This window comes from Doryrhamphus excisus, chromosome 10, assembly GCF_030265055.1.
Source record: "Doryrhamphus excisus isolate RoL2022-K1 chromosome 10, RoL_Dexc_1.0, whole genome shotgun sequence".
Classification (NCBI taxonomy): Eukaryota; Metazoa; Chordata; class Actinopteri; order Syngnathiformes; family Syngnathidae; genus Doryrhamphus; species Doryrhamphus excisus.
The window spans coordinates 5,040,342-5,058,411 of NC_080475.1; the positions used below are offsets into that span (position 1 = coordinate 5,040,342).

At 44.4% G+C, this 18,070-nt stretch overlaps 1 protein-coding gene across 1 annotated transcript in view; it reads right to left on the minus strand.

Moving 5' to 3' along the window:
* alg2 (ALG2 alpha-1,3/1,6-mannosyltransferase) overlaps nt 1–18,070 on the minus strand; it is a 98,590-nt gene that overhangs the window by 68,514 nt on the left and 12,006 nt on the right. Inside the window, exon 2 of the mRNA XM_058084487.1 lies at nt 3,057–3,192. The gene's annotated coding sequence lies outside the window, so the exon portion shown is untranslated. The remainder of the gene's footprint in view (nt 1–3,056; nt 3,193–18,070) is intronic.

Sequence of the window (18,070 nt, forward strand, 5' to 3'; positions counted from 1 at the left end):
GGCACATATAGACAAACAACCATTCACACTCACATTCATACCTATGGACAATTTTACCCATAATACCCATGCCCCCAAAAAACCGCAAGGCATGCTGGATAGCTTGTGGTACTGGTACAAAATATGTTGAGATTCTCAGAGAAGTAAAAAGGAGGGACATTGACATACTTGATTTCTAGTGTTTTATTGTTCATAGTTGTTGTTGCAGCTGGACTACCCAGCATGCCTTGCGGATATTTGGAAAAGAACAGTTTTAAGTTACGTGTTATGTTTGGTGCTCAGCTGCTGTTTATCAAGTAGTTGATTTACATTCATTCATTTCATTCATTTTCTACTGCTTATCCTCACCAGGGTCGCGGGGCTGCTGGAGCCTATCCCAGCTCACTTTGGGGGCGAGAGGCGGGGTACACCCTGGACTGGTAGCCAGCCAATCACAGGGCACATATAGACAAACAACCATTCACACTCACATTCATACCTATGAGATGGCCGAGGGTGGAATTGAACTCAGGTCTCCTAGCTGTGAGGCCTGGCCGCTGACCACTGGGCCACCGTGCAGCTCTATGTGCTATGTTTTTCTTCATTTTTCATGTAAATACCCAACTACTCTAGGAGACAAGGGTTCAATTCCACTCTCGGCCATCTCTGTTTGGAGTTTGCATGTTCTCCCCGTGCATGTGTGGGTTTTCTCCGGGTACTCCGGTTTCCTCCCACATTCCAAAAAAAACATGCTAGGTTAATTAGCGACTCCAAATTGTCCATAGGTATGAATGTGAGTGTGAATGGTTGTTTGTCTATATGTGCCCTGTGATTGGCTGGCGACCACCAGTCCAGGGTGTACCCCGCCTTTTGCCCGAAGACAGCTGGGATAGGCTCCAGCACCCCCCGCGACCCTCGTGAGGATAAGCGGTATGAATAATTGTAGTCTTACATTCAGAAAATGATGCAAAAGTAATTACAAATGGCTGCACGGCGGCCGAGTGGTTAGCACGCAGGCCTCACAGCTAGGAGACCCGAGTTCAATCCCACCCTCGGCTATCTCTGTGTGAAGTATGCATGTTCTCCCTGTGCATGTTTTCTCCGGGTACTCCGGTTTCCTCCCACATTCCAAAAAAAAACATGCTAGGTTAATTAGCGACTCCAAATTGTCCATAGGTATGAATGTGAGTGTGAATGGTTGTTTGTCTATATGTGCCCTGTGATTGGCTGGCCACCAGTCCAGGGTAGAAGACAGCTGGGATAGGCTCCAGCACCCCCGCGGTAGAAAATGAATGAATGAATGAATACCCAATTACTACTAAGTACTACTATGTTTATATCCAAATGCTAATATTGACAGGTACGCTTAGTGTGAATGGAGAGTGGATGTCTTTCCTCCCTGGCGCGTTCATGTGTCCATAATGTTAACAAGCACAGAGCATCGCATCAAGAGCGGAAAGGCCACGGCACTCCATCTCACTTCCCGAGACGACCATGGACACAATGTGTACGTTTGTGAAGAGAATAAAAGAGAATAGAACAACCCTAGAGATGGTCACTCCACATTGGAGTGAGTCGGATAAGGGCCTCTGTGTGGACTTCTGTCCTTGTTTGGAGGGGGGCCAGGTTGAAGTGAGTTGTGCAATAAAGAGCCTCTCCATGCGCACGTACACGCGCTCTACAAATTGGTGTCAATGTTTTGTTAGTGGAAGGAAAATGAGCGCATGTTTTGTGGGTGAAAACACCCCCCCACTGACATTTCCGTTATTTGATCATTTGGCACGGATGATGATAATGTCCAGTGTGTAGAAATCTGTGACTATTCCTGGCAAACGCTTAGGAGTTTTATATGCATCGGCTTCCACGTAGGGGGAAAATCGCTTACCCCCTGGACCAGGGGTGCTCACACTTTTTCAGCATGCGAGCTACTTTTAAAATGACCGAGTCAAAATGATCTACCCACTACAAAAATGCAAAACATCTATTTATTTTCAAATGTATTGAGGATTATTTGTACGTACAATATATGTTGATGTACCTTACATAACCAAATGAGCCAATATTGCAAAACACACATAATTAACTATTAACATTTTTTGTAATTACCTGAGTTTACTTTGATGACTTGCACTGAATTGAACCAGCCAGGGATGCATAGTCCGGACAGTAGCTGCTGATAGCCAGCCTCAAGCACACTTCCAAATGTTTATCAGTCATGGATAATATCCGTATCATAATATCCGTATAATATTCCATATCCGTATGGAAGTGATATGTTTTTTGCCTTTTTACTTGGTCCAGCTCCTTCACTCATTTTAGTGACCATAAACTTTAGCGAGGGCTTTAAAATCTGACGCAATTCGCCGACTAGCTTAGCACTTTGCATCGTTGTTTACGCATAAGCGGTGACCTAAAGGTCAAAATTCAGTTGTCATCTGACTGGTTGTCCTGTATGTCAATCAAGTAACGGGGATGGATGATAGGCTGACATCGTAAGTTCTGCTGCACTTAGAGACGTTGTTTGATTTGATTGGTCGCCCGAAGGGCAACATTCAGTTGTCATCTGAATGGCTGCCCTGTATATCAATCAAGTGACGGCATTGATGCTGGGATGATATTTTTTTTAATGTCACGCCGCGATCGACCAGTACCACCTCCGCGATCGACTTAATGAGCACCCCTGCCCTGGACTAAGTTTCCGGTTTTCCTCTCTGCGACTCTGCTGACTGCGTGAAAGTCACTCTTGGCTTGGTTTGACTCACCGGGCAGGCAGGGTGTTTGTCCACAAAAATAGCAAAGGGGGGTGGGATCCTTTTGTGCGTATGAGGTGTCCTCCCGGTGTGGCGGCCTCAGTGCCACTTAAGCACATTAGAGCAGGGAAACACTGGGATTGCCTGGCCTATCCGTCCACAAATAATTGGATTAGCATGTGTCCGATGAGGCCCGGGACACAAACTAATGTCCTAATTGGATTAGGGAGCGTGACTGTGTGTGTGTGTGTGTGTGTGTGTGTGTGTGTGTATGAGGGTTCCCCCGGTTGTCCGTGTGTGTAGTAAAGTTGCTGGAGTAAGACTTACCGTTGACGTCACTCTCTCTTAAGACTCGTGTCCGGTGGCCCTGGTGACCCCGTGACGGGTATTTTCCTGCTGCCAACTGCAACCACCGAGGAGGAGATTCCGTCAGCAATACGAGTGTGACGTCACCGGAGGAGAACTGCAAGATAGCAGGAAACAAATCAACCTGACATAAACATGATTGTAAGAAAAAAAGAAAAAAAAAAGCCTGCATGTTGTCGGGATTACATAACTCACAAAGAGGCAAAAAAGCTACCCGAACAAGCAGAGCTTGAACACACCACCAGGATAACAAATGTATTTCTGAGGAAGGTGAAGCGGTCCAAGTAAGAGTACAACAAACGGATTTATTGTTCAGAGTTGTTGTTGCGGGCGGCACGGTGGTCTAGGGGTTAGCGCACAGACCTCACAGGAGACCAGGGTTCAATTCCACCCTCGGTCATCTCTGTGTGGAGTTTGCATGTTCTCCCCGTGCATGCGTGGGTTTTCTCCGGGTACTCCGGTTTCCTCCCACATTCCAAAAACATGCTAGGTTAATTAGCGACTCCAAATTGTCCATAGGTATGAATGTGAGTGTGAATGGTTGTTTGTCTATATGTGCCCTGTGATTGGCTGGCCACCAGTCCAGGGTGTACCCCGCCTTACGCCCGAAGACAGCTGGGATAGGCTCCAGCACCCCCCGCGACCCTCGTGAGGAAAAGCGGTAGAAAATGAATGAATGAATGAGTTGTTGTTGCAGCTGGACTACCCAGCATGCCTTGCGGATATTTGGAAATACCAGTTACGTGTTATGTTTAGCGCTCAGCTGTTGAGTACCCGGAGAAAACCCACGCATGTACGGGGAGAACATGCAAACTCCACACAGAGATGGCCGAGGGTGGAATTGAACCCCCGGTCTCCTAGCTGTGAGGTCTGTGCGCTAACCACTTGACCACCGTGCAGCCCCCGGACTTGAACTTAGAGTCTTAATTGTGATCTTAGGTCACAAATTGTAGTACAGTAAACCTCGGATATATCGGATTCAATTGTTCCCACTGGTTTTGTCCGATATAAGCGAAATCCGTTATATGCGTATACCGGAAAATGTCCGTTTTACGCATATATCGGATTTATATCCGGTATATGCGTAAATGGGATTTTATCCGTTATAAAAAGGCACTTCCTTGACTATGTTTCCAATGTACCTGGACGCGCAATGTACCTGACGTCGTATAGCGGCCTGTCACGATTCGGCGAATCGGAGCGCCACGATGCGGCCATCCGATATATGCGAGGGAAATTTCATGGAAATGCATTGGAACGGGAGTGGAGATTTTGTCCGAAATAGGCGAAATCCGTTATAAAAAAATCCGATATATGCAATGAATTTTTATTGGAAATGCATTACAGAAAAATCGGTTCTTTTTTTATCTGTCCGTTGTGAGCGAATTTCCGATATATCCGAGTCCGATATATCCGAGGTTTACTGTATTTTCCATTCACATCATCACTTTCATGAGTTGTTTAGTTTAGTTTTTACACCCGATGCCCTTCCTGGTGTAACCCACCCATTTATTTATCCTGGTCCTGGTTGAGGACCGACACCAGAGAGCAGTTGTTAGAACACTGGCCCAGGGAATTGAGCCAGCACCAGCCGACATGATATTATTGTAAAATATATAGTCGTAAAACTTGTTTAAAAGGATCACAATTTGAAGTTTTTTTAATTTTTTTTGCTCCGACTCCCACTCACTGGTACATTTTCTTTCGCCCAAATTCCATATCGACATCTGCGCCTGCCCACTGTGAGCGTGTGTTTGAGCGTATTTGTGTGTGTGAATTGCTCTGAGGACATCCAGTTGGAGTGTTTCTCCTCCAGTGATCTTTCCGGTTGAGGAACAGTACTTTTTCTGTCGATGGGGGCTTATGGATTGGCACATTCAACATCCAGGCCCCCCCCCAGTCACACACCCACACATGCAAACACCGGACCGGACTAGATTCCCGCTAGTGCGGTATTAGTCTGGTGAAAGGTAATGAAGATTGTGTTTTTTTTTATTCTTTATGCTTCGTGGTATCATCACGTTCATCCATTTGTTAATTTTCTATGCCGCTTGATATCATGACGTGTGGTCGCACTTTCACAAAAGTGAATGTAGTCACATTTTGTTTGGGTTTTGAGCCCATTTATCAATGCAATTAATTATTTTGGACGGAGAAATGTCATTACCGACAAGAAGCCACACTGCCCAACATCCTGAAACCAGGACCTTGGACGTTGGGGGAAGGGGTTTTTGGCTTTGGGACTGATGGGTGAGACACGGACCGTCTCTACTGGTTTGATAAAGAAGGTGAGAAACGATTGAATTCAAGAAATAACAAGAAGATGATGTCTGTGGGGAAGGAGACGCTGAATATTTGACCTTTCATCATTTATAGTATATACAGAGCGGCGCCTCGGTTAAGGCCCACCCCGGTTAGCATGCTTTTCGGTTAACTGACACCTTGTGCTCCTACACTTTCCTTCCTTTTGTGGGTGGGTGGGGGCGGGGGGGCGTCTCCTCTGGTCATGGGCGGGCCCCCTTCTGGGGGGCGCCCCCGCCGGCCAGAAGGGAGCCGGGGGTACTCCGGTTTCCTCCCACATTCCAAAAACATGCTAGGTTAATTAGCGACTCCAAATTGTCCATAGGTATGAATGTGAGTGTGAATGGTTGTTTGTCTATATGTGCCCTGTGATTGGCTGGCCACCAGTCCAGGGTGTACCCCGCCTCTCGCCCAAAAGACAGCTGGGATAGGCTCCAGCACCCCCCGCGACCCTTGTGAAGATAAGCGGTAGAAAATGAATGAATGAATGAATGTCAAGTACTTGATAAACAACAAACATAACACGTAACTTAAAACTGGTATTTCCAATTATCCGCAAGGCATGCTGGGTAGTCCAGCTGCAACAACAACTATGAACAATAAAACACTAATCATCTCGCATGACGCATGCGTGGGTTTTTGCTCCGGGTACTCCGGTTTCCTCCCACATTCCAAAAACATGCTAGGTTAATTAGCGAATTAGCGATGTGAGTGTGAATGGTTGTTTGTCTATATGTGCCCTTTTTTCTCCATTATTTTGTTCTAAAAACTGAATGCCCAGCCAGGAAAAGGCCCCAGGGCAGACCTCGGACACGCTGGAGGGATTATGTCTCGCTGGCCTGGGAACGCCTTGGTGTCCTCCCGGTGGAGCTGGAGGAGGTGGCCGGGGATCGGGAAGTCTGGGCTTCCCTACTAAGACTGCTGCGACCCGGACCCGGATAAGTGGAGGAAAATGGATGGATGGATGGAAAAACTGAATTTTGTGTTGAGTTATTTTGTCATTGACTAACATTTACATTATTTGATGATCTGAAACATTTAAATGTGACAAAACCATGCAAAACAATAGGAAATCAGGGGAAGGGGGGCAAAGACTTTTTCCACACACCACTGTCAGTGACACACCGCCAATGCCGTGGAGTGGCGAATCTCCACCAATCAGAACAAGAAGTGCAATAAAAGAGGAAGTTGGTGTGGTAACACAGTGTGTGCTCATCATCAGCAGAGACAGAAATAGCTCTCGCAGTAAGTAAACAACACGTCTCATTCATAAAAAAAATAAAAAAAAATAAAAAAAAACAGCCACTGGCCTCCTCCTCGTCCTCCTCCCTTGCAGGGCAGCACGAGGGGTAGCGATAAAAACATGAAGATAGACGGAAAAATATGGGAAAAAATGGAAAAATGTACACTCAGACAAAACTACTAAGTAGCGGTGAAGGACTTGAGGGAGTTGAGGTTTGTGGGCGGGAACGAAAGCCCGATGACGCTGATGACATCACATCCTCATCACTCTTGCTTCCAGTTTGGTTTTGGAAAACACCCTTGCGTGGTGACAACCACTTTCCGTCACACACACACACACACACACACAAAACAAACGCACACTTTCTGCGTTTGCGTGTGTAACCGCCACAGATGTACATACATAGTAACGACAATGTAACACAGCACGCCGCTCATCCACGAATGCGCGCTGACGGGAGTCACCAGCTGTTTCCCCGCCCACACATTGTGCCATTACACAAAACCGCTTTTCCACGCGCGCACAATAAAACAAACACACACACACACAAGACGGCAACCACGCAGAGCCAGATAAGGAAATTATAAGTCAGGTTATAACAAACGCATGTGTAAGAGGAAGTGATGCAAGCTGCAGTGGAAGGTCTAATTTTAGTAAAAAAAAAAAAAAAAAAAAAAAAAAAAAAAAAGAGCAGAAGTGTCCGTCTCACTTCTCTTTGCAGGATTAATATACACAATATACAGATACAATAAGCACGCATATATATACGTATGTGAGAGCAGACAGTGAAAGTGCATACTTCCTTTGCCGCAGACACCTACGTAGTCTTCCACTGGGCCACACCATTTTAATAAGCATATGTTCACAACATTTATTATCATTATATATATATATATATATACGTATATACAGGAGTATATAGTACAGGAAAAACTAGTAGTACCAACTTGAGTTACTCTGTCCACCTTGGTGATGATGAAGCTGTGTCATTGCAGTACTTGTCATATGATTGTCACAGCAATGTGGACAGAGTGGGTGTTCTCTCACTTCCATTTACATCACGAGACAGCAGCAAGCAAGCAAGCGAGACCAGAGTGGGTGGTGTTTATCACTACCTGGATCAAACCGGATCGCCGCTCGACTCCGATGTGACCAAAAGTATAGCGAATCAAAGACGGCAGATAGTCCCAATGAAGAGTCTTGCCAGCCAATCCACAGGGCACATATAGACAAACAACCATTCACACTCACATTCATACCTATGGACAATTTGGAGTCGCTAATTAACCTAGCATGTTTTTGGAATGTGGGACGAAACCGGAGTACCCGGAGAAAACCCACGCATGCGTCATGCCCAGATGATTAGTGTTTTATTATTCATAGTTGTTGTTGCAGCTGGACTACCCAGCATGCCTTGCGGATATTTGGAAATACTAGTTTTAAGTTACGTGTTATGTTTAGCGCTCAGCTGTTCTTTATCAAGTATTTGATTTACATTCATTCATTCATTTTCTACTGCTTATCCTCACGAGGGTCGCGGTGGTGCTGGAGCCTATCCCAGCTTTGTTTGGGCGAGAGGCGGGGTACACCCTGAACTGGTGGTGGCTAGCCAATCACAGGGCACATATAGACAAACAACCATTCACACTCACATTCATACCTATGGACAATTTGGAGTCGCTAATTAACCTAGCATGTTTTTGGAATGTGGGAGGAAACCAAGTACCAGGAGAAAACCCATGCGTGCACGGGGAGAACATGCAAACTCCACACAGAGATGACCGAGGGTGGGTAAAGATAAAATAAGAAGCCAAAAAGTTACCACTTCCACACAAAATAGGAGGAGAACTCATTCATTCATTCATTTTCTACCGCTTATCCTCACGAGGGTCGCGGGGGGTGCTGGAGCTTATCCCAGCTGTCTTCGGGGGGCGAGAGGCGGGACCTACACCCTGGACCGGTGGCCAGCCAATCACAGGGCACATATAGACAAACAACCATTCACACTCACATTCATACCTATGGACAATTTGGAGTCGCTAATTAACCTAGCATGTTTTTGGAATGTGGGAGGAAACCGGAGTACACGGAGAAAACCCACGGGGAGAACATGCAAAACGAAGGTGGAATCGAACTCAGGTCTCCTAGCTGCGAGGCCTGCGCGCTAACCACTCGTCCACTTGTGGTGTTTTCCAAAGAATAATATCTTAATAATAATATCAGGAATAATATCTTCTGACGACGCAAATGACCGTGCCGCTCCGTACACTTCCGTTTTTGGATGGGGACTTATTTTGTGTTTTTGCCGAGAGGTCTGCGCGCTAACCACTCGACCACCGTGCAGCCCAGAAATATGACTATTTTTTTAAATATCGATATATATAGCCCAGCCCTACAGTAAATAACTAATAACTAATGTTGGCAATAATAAATGAATACAATCTTAATAAATACTAGAATGGAAGTTGTCAATTAGGCAAGCCTAAACTGCCTGCCTTGCACGTCAGTACTGCGTCATTACTATAACCATGACCACAAGGGATGCCTGACATTAAGGAAGTTACACCCAACAATGACGCTCTTGGAGATGCTCCTCAGGCATTCTCCTGAGAGGATGCATAAAAGCATTTTTCAAAGAATCGTACTTGGACCATTCCTTCTGTTCTCGTCACAAAGATGTGTTTTCGATGTTATTTTTCTCTCGCAACGAGAAATCAAACAGAAAAGTCTTGTTCAGTGCGGGAGAGAGTAGAAGAGAGGGAATGTTATTCCCATTTCTGGAACACCTCCATGCTTCCAATAACTCTCTTACACACACTTAACGCAAGGGCCAATCCCTCAGCACCCTGAGGTGCACCCCTGGGGGGCTTAATGGACAGACTCACTCATCCTGATACTTTCCTGACGCCTTTCAGCTCATCTTCCACAGAGACCCCCACATTTTTTTTTTCCCCCCCACTCTAGTAGTGTTTTCCACCCCAGTGGAAATGTAGAGGGGTGGGTGGGAAAATGGGTCAGATATAGGTACAGATCACGTAAGGGGGGGGGGGGGGGCGACCATCGAGGAGTAAAATGTGCTCAGGGCTGTGTGTGTGTATAGAGGTGAGCAAAAGGGGGGGGTGCCAGTGGTGAGAGCCCCCCCCCCCGAGGGTGGCATCACCTTCCGGCACATGCTGCTAGCACCTCTCTATTTTTTTTTTTCCCACCAACAAGCCTGTCAAAACTCAACAAGTCACGAGGGTTGTGTGAAATAAAAATAAGATAAAGCGGACTCGCGGTTTTCGGTGATCCTGATAGCGGTAAACACTTTTTTTTTGGATATTACGCATCTATTTTGACACCGGTTTTGCGCGTGTGGGTGTCTTTGTTGTGCGCGATAGTGACTCCATGAGCGTTTGTGTGAACAGTGGTGATGCATAGGAGACAGTTGTGTGTTTTGGCTCGCAACACGGCTGCGGATGGAGTTGTCATGACGACTTTTAGGACTTCACCATGGTGACTATGAATGGGGACACACACACACACATACACACATGCACACGCACAAAAAAAAAAATGTCAGAGTGTCAAAATACAACAAAGACAGTTTGGTAGTCCTGTGACCCAGTTTTTGGTGAAACACTGACGCGTTTATTTTGAAAAAGCACACTACGTCTAAGTAGCTACTGATCAACCACATCAAGAGTTAACCTGACCTAAATTATTTAGCGCAGGGAATTTGAATACATTTGTTGTAAGTCATATTTTAATATTCTTAACTGTTGAAAAAAATATTTCTGTCTGTCATTATCACCGTTTCACAAATATTCATTTATTTGTGGTGACCTACTAATAAAAGTCGAGAAGCCATTTGCACACTATGGCTAGTTTTGTCATGGCCGACTTAAAAAAAAAAAACAAGCTCAAGGGCCAATTTGCCTTGAGACGAGACTGACACAAAAAGTGACAGCGAAAGAGAGACTGACAAAGTGTGTGACAAAGAAAGGAGGAAGATGAAGACGATTAAGCGATTCATTATTTTATTGCTAAGCTACTGTTTATCACACATGCATTCATTCATTCATTTTCTACTGCTTATCCTCACAAAGTCGCGGGGGTGCTGGAGCCTATCCCAGCTGTCTTCTACCCTGGACTGGTGGCCAGCCAATCACAGGGCACATATAGACAAACAACCATTCACACTCACATTCATACCTATGGACAATTTGGAGTCGCTAATTAACCTAGCATGTTTTTGGAATGTGGGAGGAAACCGGAGTACCCGGAGAAAACCCACGCATGCACGGGGAGAACATGCAAACTCCACACAGAGATGGCCGAAGGTGGAATTGAACTCTGGTCTCCTAGCGGTGAGGTTTGCGCTAACCACTCGACCGCCGTGCAGCCGTGCAAATATATTTATTCATTCATTTTCTACCACTTTTTCCTCACGAGGATCGCGGGGGGTGCTGGAGCCTATCCCAGCTGTCTTTGGGCGAGAGGCGGGGTACACCCTGGACTGGTGGCCAGCCAATCACAGGGCACATATAGACAAACAACCATTCACACTCACATTCATACCTATGGACAATTTGGAGTCGCTAATTAACCTAGCATGTTTTTGGAATGTGGGAGGAAACCGGAGTACCTGGAGAACATTGAAACTCCACACAGAGATGGCCGAGAGTGGAATTGAACTCTGGTCTTAGAGCTGTGTGGCCTGAGTGCTAACCACTCATACACCGTGCAGCACTGTTTTCATTCATTCATTCATTTTCTATCGCTTATTCTCACGAGGGTCGCGGGGGGTGCTGGAGCCTATCCCAGCTGTCTTCGGGCGAGAGGCGGGGTACACCCTGGACTGGTGGCCAGCCAATCACAGGGCACATATAGACAAACAACCATTCACACTCACATTCATACCTATGGACAATTTGGAGTCGCTAATTAACCTAGCATGTTTTTGGAATGTGGGAGGAAACCGAAGTACCCGGAGAAAACCTATGCATGCATGGGGGGGGGGGGGGGGGGCATGCTAACTCCACACAGAGATGGCCGAGGTTGTTGGAATTGAACTCAGGTCTCCTAGCTAACCACTTGTCCTCCATGATGCAGCCTCCATATTACATGCACTGCTTTGAAAAAAAAGCATGAATTTTATTCATAAAACTGATGGCTGAATGTAATTAAAAATGAACTAGTACAAAGTAAGTAGTAGAATAAAAGTCTGATTCCGACCCATTATTGATAACCGTTTATCATTATGTCAAAATATTCGATTGGTTCATCTGCATTGCAACCAGGCCATAAAAAAAAAAAAAACGACTTTTCTCAGCGGTCAACAAGACGTAACAAGGGTTGAGGAACCTCTGACCGCTTCATCCTTGTTGTGACATCAAGCATGACACACTCCCACTCCCACACAACAACAACAAAGCCCTGACGTCACGACAGTTGAGCAAGAACAGCTGCCGGTGACCACAAAAGAGTGCGTGACGCCATGACGGTGGCTCGGCACAAGTGCGTGTCCGTCTGTCCGTCCGTCCGTCCGTCCGTCTCTTCTGTGCGAGTTGCACTCGAGACTTTCGGTCCGCACAACGGCGGTGTGGTCAGTGTGGGAGAGATGAATCACGGGGTCGACCCCGAAGTTGCACATTCCAGTGTTGGCGGAGGAAGAGGAAGACAAGATAGATCCGCGTAAAAAGAAATGAGCTAACAGACAAACAGACGCACATTTTCTTCCTACCGCGTTCCTTAAAATAACAGCCTCCAAATCCGAGTGATGCTACAGTAGCCTGTAATAAGAAGCCTAGTGTCTCTGTTGTTGCCATAGCGACCCCAGATCCCGTACTTTAGTCGTCTATAGTTGTCTAAACCTTTTCAAACTTACTAAATACATTATTTATAGCCATAACACTGACAGACACCGTACATAAATACTGAAGAACACAACAGACGTGGATTTATGACCGCTAGCATGCATAAAAAAAAAAGCCATTAGCCGAGAAAATATGACGATCAGTAAAACAGCTTTCATCGTTTTACTGTCTTGCCCGATTAAAAACCGCTAGCTTAATGTTTCACAATTGTACACTGTTATACACTTTATACCGTTGTCTTAAAGGGGACCTGTTATACTCGTTTTCGGTTGTGGACTCCTGTAGAGCAGCTACACAACAAAGAACTTTCTAGATCTTCCAGATTCTGCACCTCTACCTGCAGTGTTTTCTCGGCTTTTCCCGCCTCCCGCCCAAAGAGTGTGTGTAATTTACTCCTCCGGGTATATCTCCCGTCGAGCCGACTTTCGTTGTGATTGGTCACACTCACAAGCGCTCCCGAGGACCCCGGACAGCAGCCGAACCCCTTTGGTTAGATTACTTACACAAAAAAAAAAACCCACCTCTTTAAATCTGTTTTTGATGTCTAACTTTTTTATATCTTTTTTTTTTTGTCTAACTTTTTTATATTTATTTATATGACTGCTGTGCCCCGCCCCGCTTTTACTCACGTTTTAACTGTGTATTAACCAATGAATGTTGTATTTTTGGTGTGTCTTCTATTCTGTTTACTTGCTTTGTTCAACTTCACTCTTCTGTAAAGTGTCTTTGAGTATTTTGAAAAGTGTTATACAAATAAAATGTATTATTATTATTATTATTATAAAATAAACACAGTTAGGGGCAACAATAAATTATTACTTAAAGCTTACAGTTCTGAGTCTTCGGCAATACAAAGTAAAGTTGGACTTTAGTAGCAACAGTTTGGCGGATAGTAGCAACAGCTTCGAAGTCGACTATGTTCACAAAACAGTCCCATGTCAAGAGCCGTTGACAAATGAGCGTATTTTTCTCTTGCTGGCTGGGAATCATCAACTCCAACCACTTCTGCCCGATGCTTGCCTAAGCTAAACAAATGTAGTTTTGCCTAACACTGGAAAATAATATTTCCTGGGGGCATGCCCATATAAAAAAAAGTCCGGGTTGCAGTGACGTTTAAACACAGCATGCAGACCCATCCAAAACTGTTTTCAGGGCTCCCTTCCAGAAAAGAATAATATGTCCCCTTTAAGTGTATAGTGTTCTGTGCTTCATTTTCATGTTGCACACTGATAGTCGTACTATGTGAAGAGTCAGCTCCACTGGGGAAAAGTGGGACTCTTGCCCAGACATTCCACGGAAACCATTCCCAAGGAATTTCCACTATTCCCCTCATGGGATGCAAAACAGAGGACAGACACATTTTAGTCTGAGGCTAAGACGATGAGTAACATCACTTTAAAGAGAACCTATTATGCTCATTTTTGTGGACTCCTATAGAGCACCTACACACAATAACCCGCAAAGAAAGCTTTCTAGATCTTCCGGAATCTGAACCTATTATAACTGTATGTCTTCGGATTGCCAAAATGGTCCGTTTTAATTTTACCGCGCTAGCAGGTGAAAGCAAAATGCATACTAAAACCAAAGTTAAAAATTTTGTAACTACAGAAATTCTCATGAAAATGGGAAAGAGGCGGGGTCACCCCGGACTGGTAGCCAGCCAATCACAGGGCACATATAGACAAACAACCATTCACACTCACATTCATACCTATGGACAATTTGGAGTGGCTAATTAACCTAGCATGTTTTTGGAATGTGGGAGGAAACCGGAGTACCCGGAGAAAACCCACGCATGCAAACTGCACACAGAGATAGCCAGGGTGGCATTGAACGCGGGTCTCCTCGCTGTGAGACCTGCGTGCTAACCACTCGGTCCCACCGTTATGTCTTCTTAATTCATAGATTTTACAAGCAGAAGCCCTTCCTGGAATCGAACCCACATCCTCTGCAGCTTGTCACGTAGCACAATCGGGGGATACAATGACTGAATTACATTTAGTACGTCCTTTACTAAGTACTTTCCTTTGTAGCTACCAGTCCTGAGACCGACTGTATCAAAGATGAAAAATGACCTGCGGTTGTGATGCAGCGTAATCATACTAAGTTCAAGCCCATGGCCAAAGTGCATACAATGGAAGCTCACATTACATGAAACATTTATTTGCCAGTTTATTTACAACACACCGATTGTTCTATCATCAAGAAGCTAAAAGGCAAACTGCACTTTTCCACAAACGTCACCTATTATACTCATTTATGGCTCTTTGTATTGAGTTGTGGACTCCTATAGAGCGGCTATACACAATAACCCGCACAGAAAGCTTTCTAGATCTTCCAAATTCTGCACCAGCTGTATTTATTTGGATTTCCAAAACTGTTTTCATTAATTCTTCCAATTATTCCCCCGCCTTCGGGCACGCCCACTCTGCTGTGTTTGGTCCCACTCAGCTTGTACCCGAAATATGGCATCGTTTAACACAATAATACAACATTCTAGCAACTTTTATCGGTCAGAAAAGTGGAAAAGCATAATAGACCCCCTTCTGGCGGTCGCTAGTTTGGCTGAAATTGTGCCAAAAAATGGTCTAAACGGTTTACAGCACGGGTCTCAAACTCAATTTACTTGGGGGCCACACTGGAGCCCGGGTCTGGGTGAGACTCGGCCGCATCAGGTTTTCAAAAAAAAAAAAAAAAACGCATTTATTAAAAACAAAAAAATTTAAAAAACTTTGCTTTGGTTCCAATTTTCTACAAGAAAAGCTCTGATAAAACATTCCACTGTTCTGAAATATCTTACTTTTTATTTTTCTACACAAAATAAGATGAAAAATGAATAAACAAATCAAGAATAAAGAAAATCAATCAATCAGTAATAAATAAATATAATAATAATAATATTAAAATGGCAAATAATAAAAACTTAAGAAACCACATATAGTTGGTGGGTAGACAAATGATTTTTTTCAGATTAAAATGAACAAAGCATTATTAGAGCCCTGTAGACATGACAAAACACGACTATAGTCACATTTATACTCTTTTTATTTACAACATATTGCGCAACTGCAGGGTCTTGAGACACATGCTAACTCGCAAACTAGAGAGCTAGCGACCTCAACGGTAGCCTTCAAGTTATTTCCTTTAAACTTAAATAGCCAAAAACTTACCACTTCCACACGGATAGGGAGGATAACTATTAAGAGTTATTTAACCTTTAACATGAACATTAATCAAACGTAATAATTTTTTCTGGGTACATGATACCATACAGCATCCATATCAAACTTGCGCGGGCTGCACTAACATTAAACTTTCATATCAAAGCGGGGGCCTCAAACTAGTGTCCTGCGGGCCACATTTGGCCCGCGGGCCGCGTGTTTGAGACCCCTGCTCAAGACCATCAATAAATTACTATTGCATTGAAGAGAGTTTTTTATTTTTAAAGCAATATATTGTAAATCAAACCATCAACTTCCTCCACGCAGGTTAATAGAAACATGGTTAAGTTACACTTTGTCTATTCTGCATCATCATGTTCAATGGTTTGGTACTTATATATATTGGTTATTAATATCCCTGTGAGAAATGCACAGTAGAAGTCATTCAATAAAAAGGTCATATCATAACAATAAATGGAACATTGTTGATTTTTTTTTTTTTTTGAAAGAAAAAATACATGACTCCCATTACAGTCGTCACTCGCAATATCAAGGATAGAATATCGCTCCGTTGCTATATCATATTTTTTGTTTTTTTTTAATAGAAAAAATAATACATTTATAAATGATCGTTGAATCGTTCATGGTTGAATATGGCCGGTAATTAGTCAAAAAATATTGATAGTCCTTATATGGGCATGCCCATGCGTCCTTGGCAGTGATCCTGTAGGCTGTGCAATGTGATGTAAACAATGAATAATAGCAATAAACGAGAGATGGCTGTATTTGCATTGTTAGCTGCCTCGCGCTAGCTGTTTTTCGGTCTTTAGAACACACACAAAGGGAAAGACGTACGCTCATGCCTCACAAAACGATTGAGGATGATGCCGCACTTATGGTACGATACTCAAACAACGCTCTGTTATTCGCATGAAGTCGCATCTTGGACGCTGGGATGTAACAAATTATAAAAAGACATTAATTTCCTCTGTCTGGCAAAGAGACTCAGCTTAGCAAAACATGGCCTGATTTCGCTCACCATTTGATGACATCATATCCGGTGTTTTGGTGCGTTGGTGTGGTCGGCGGCATTCACACTTGCCTCATCCACAGGCGGGCCGTGACTGATCTCTCGGCCGATCTCCACCCACCAAGCTGGTCCAGCCAGTCCTGGGTTGGGTGGACTGCGTTCACACTTGACCAAACTGAACCGTACTAGTTCCTTTTTCACTCTTTGTGTACTTTCTATGCTCATATGACCATTCCATGACTATGCTAACTGTATGTGTTTATTATGCGTTGATACATTGTAATATTTTGTTGTTCTTTTTAACAGTAGCATCAAAAATAGCAGTCTCCTTGTGTGCACTCTGGGAGAGAAACAATTGAAAATCAAAGAGTGCCTATTTTTCCTCTAAAATTGTACAGATAATCACAAAATTGGAAAAATGATGGCAGGAGTGCAAATGTGTGTTCCCCCCAAACCCCCCTCCTGCTTGGAAAAAACACTTAAGCGGTATTATGTGGCTGTTTCCACAGTGGAAGCCTGTTCCTGGATTGGACGTGGGGGCTGCAGTGGAAGTTCCCCCTGACGGGAGGGAAGGAACAGGAGGTGGGAAATAAAAGACAGGGAAAGAGGAAGCGGTGAGTGGAAGGTTTAAAGAGAGGTCAACAGTGCGTATCCAGTGATAACAGGAAAGGGGTAAAGAGCCAGAAAGTGAAGCAGTGAAGTGGTGGTGAGTTGGTAGAAAGGGGGGGGGGGGGGGGGGGCTACTGAGTGGGTCAGTGTGAGGTCATGACACGTACTGACATGAGTGGAGTGGAGATGGACTGCCAGACTGGAAGAGCCGATGCACAGAAACGGATAGTGAAGTCCAGGTATGGTGCAGGTTGTTTGAGGACAAAATGTAGTTGACCGCATAATAATCCCTGCTGAACTACTAAGGATGTGACTGGGCCGTGACTGCTAGAACATGATACAGTAAACCTCGGATATATCGGATTCAATTGTTCCCACTGGTTTTGTCCGATATAAGCGAAATCCGTTATATGCGTATACCGGAAAATGTCCGTTTTACGCATATATCGGATTTATATCCGGTATATGCGTAAATCGGATTTTATCCATTATAAAAAGGCACTTCCTTGACTATGTTTCCAATGTACCTGGACGCGCAGGCAACGCTGCAAACGCTGCATATAATATGACGTGTGATAAACAGTAGCTTAGCAGTAAAATAATTAGTCGCTGTCTTCATCTTCCTCCTGCGTCTTCTTCGGTGTCGGAATTGAACAGCCTTCTAATTTTCTTTGTCACACACTTTGTCAGTCTCTCTTTCGCGGTCGCTTTTTGTGTCAGTCTCGTCTCAAGGCAAATTGGCCCTTGAGCTTGTGCTATCCTCTTCATCATGA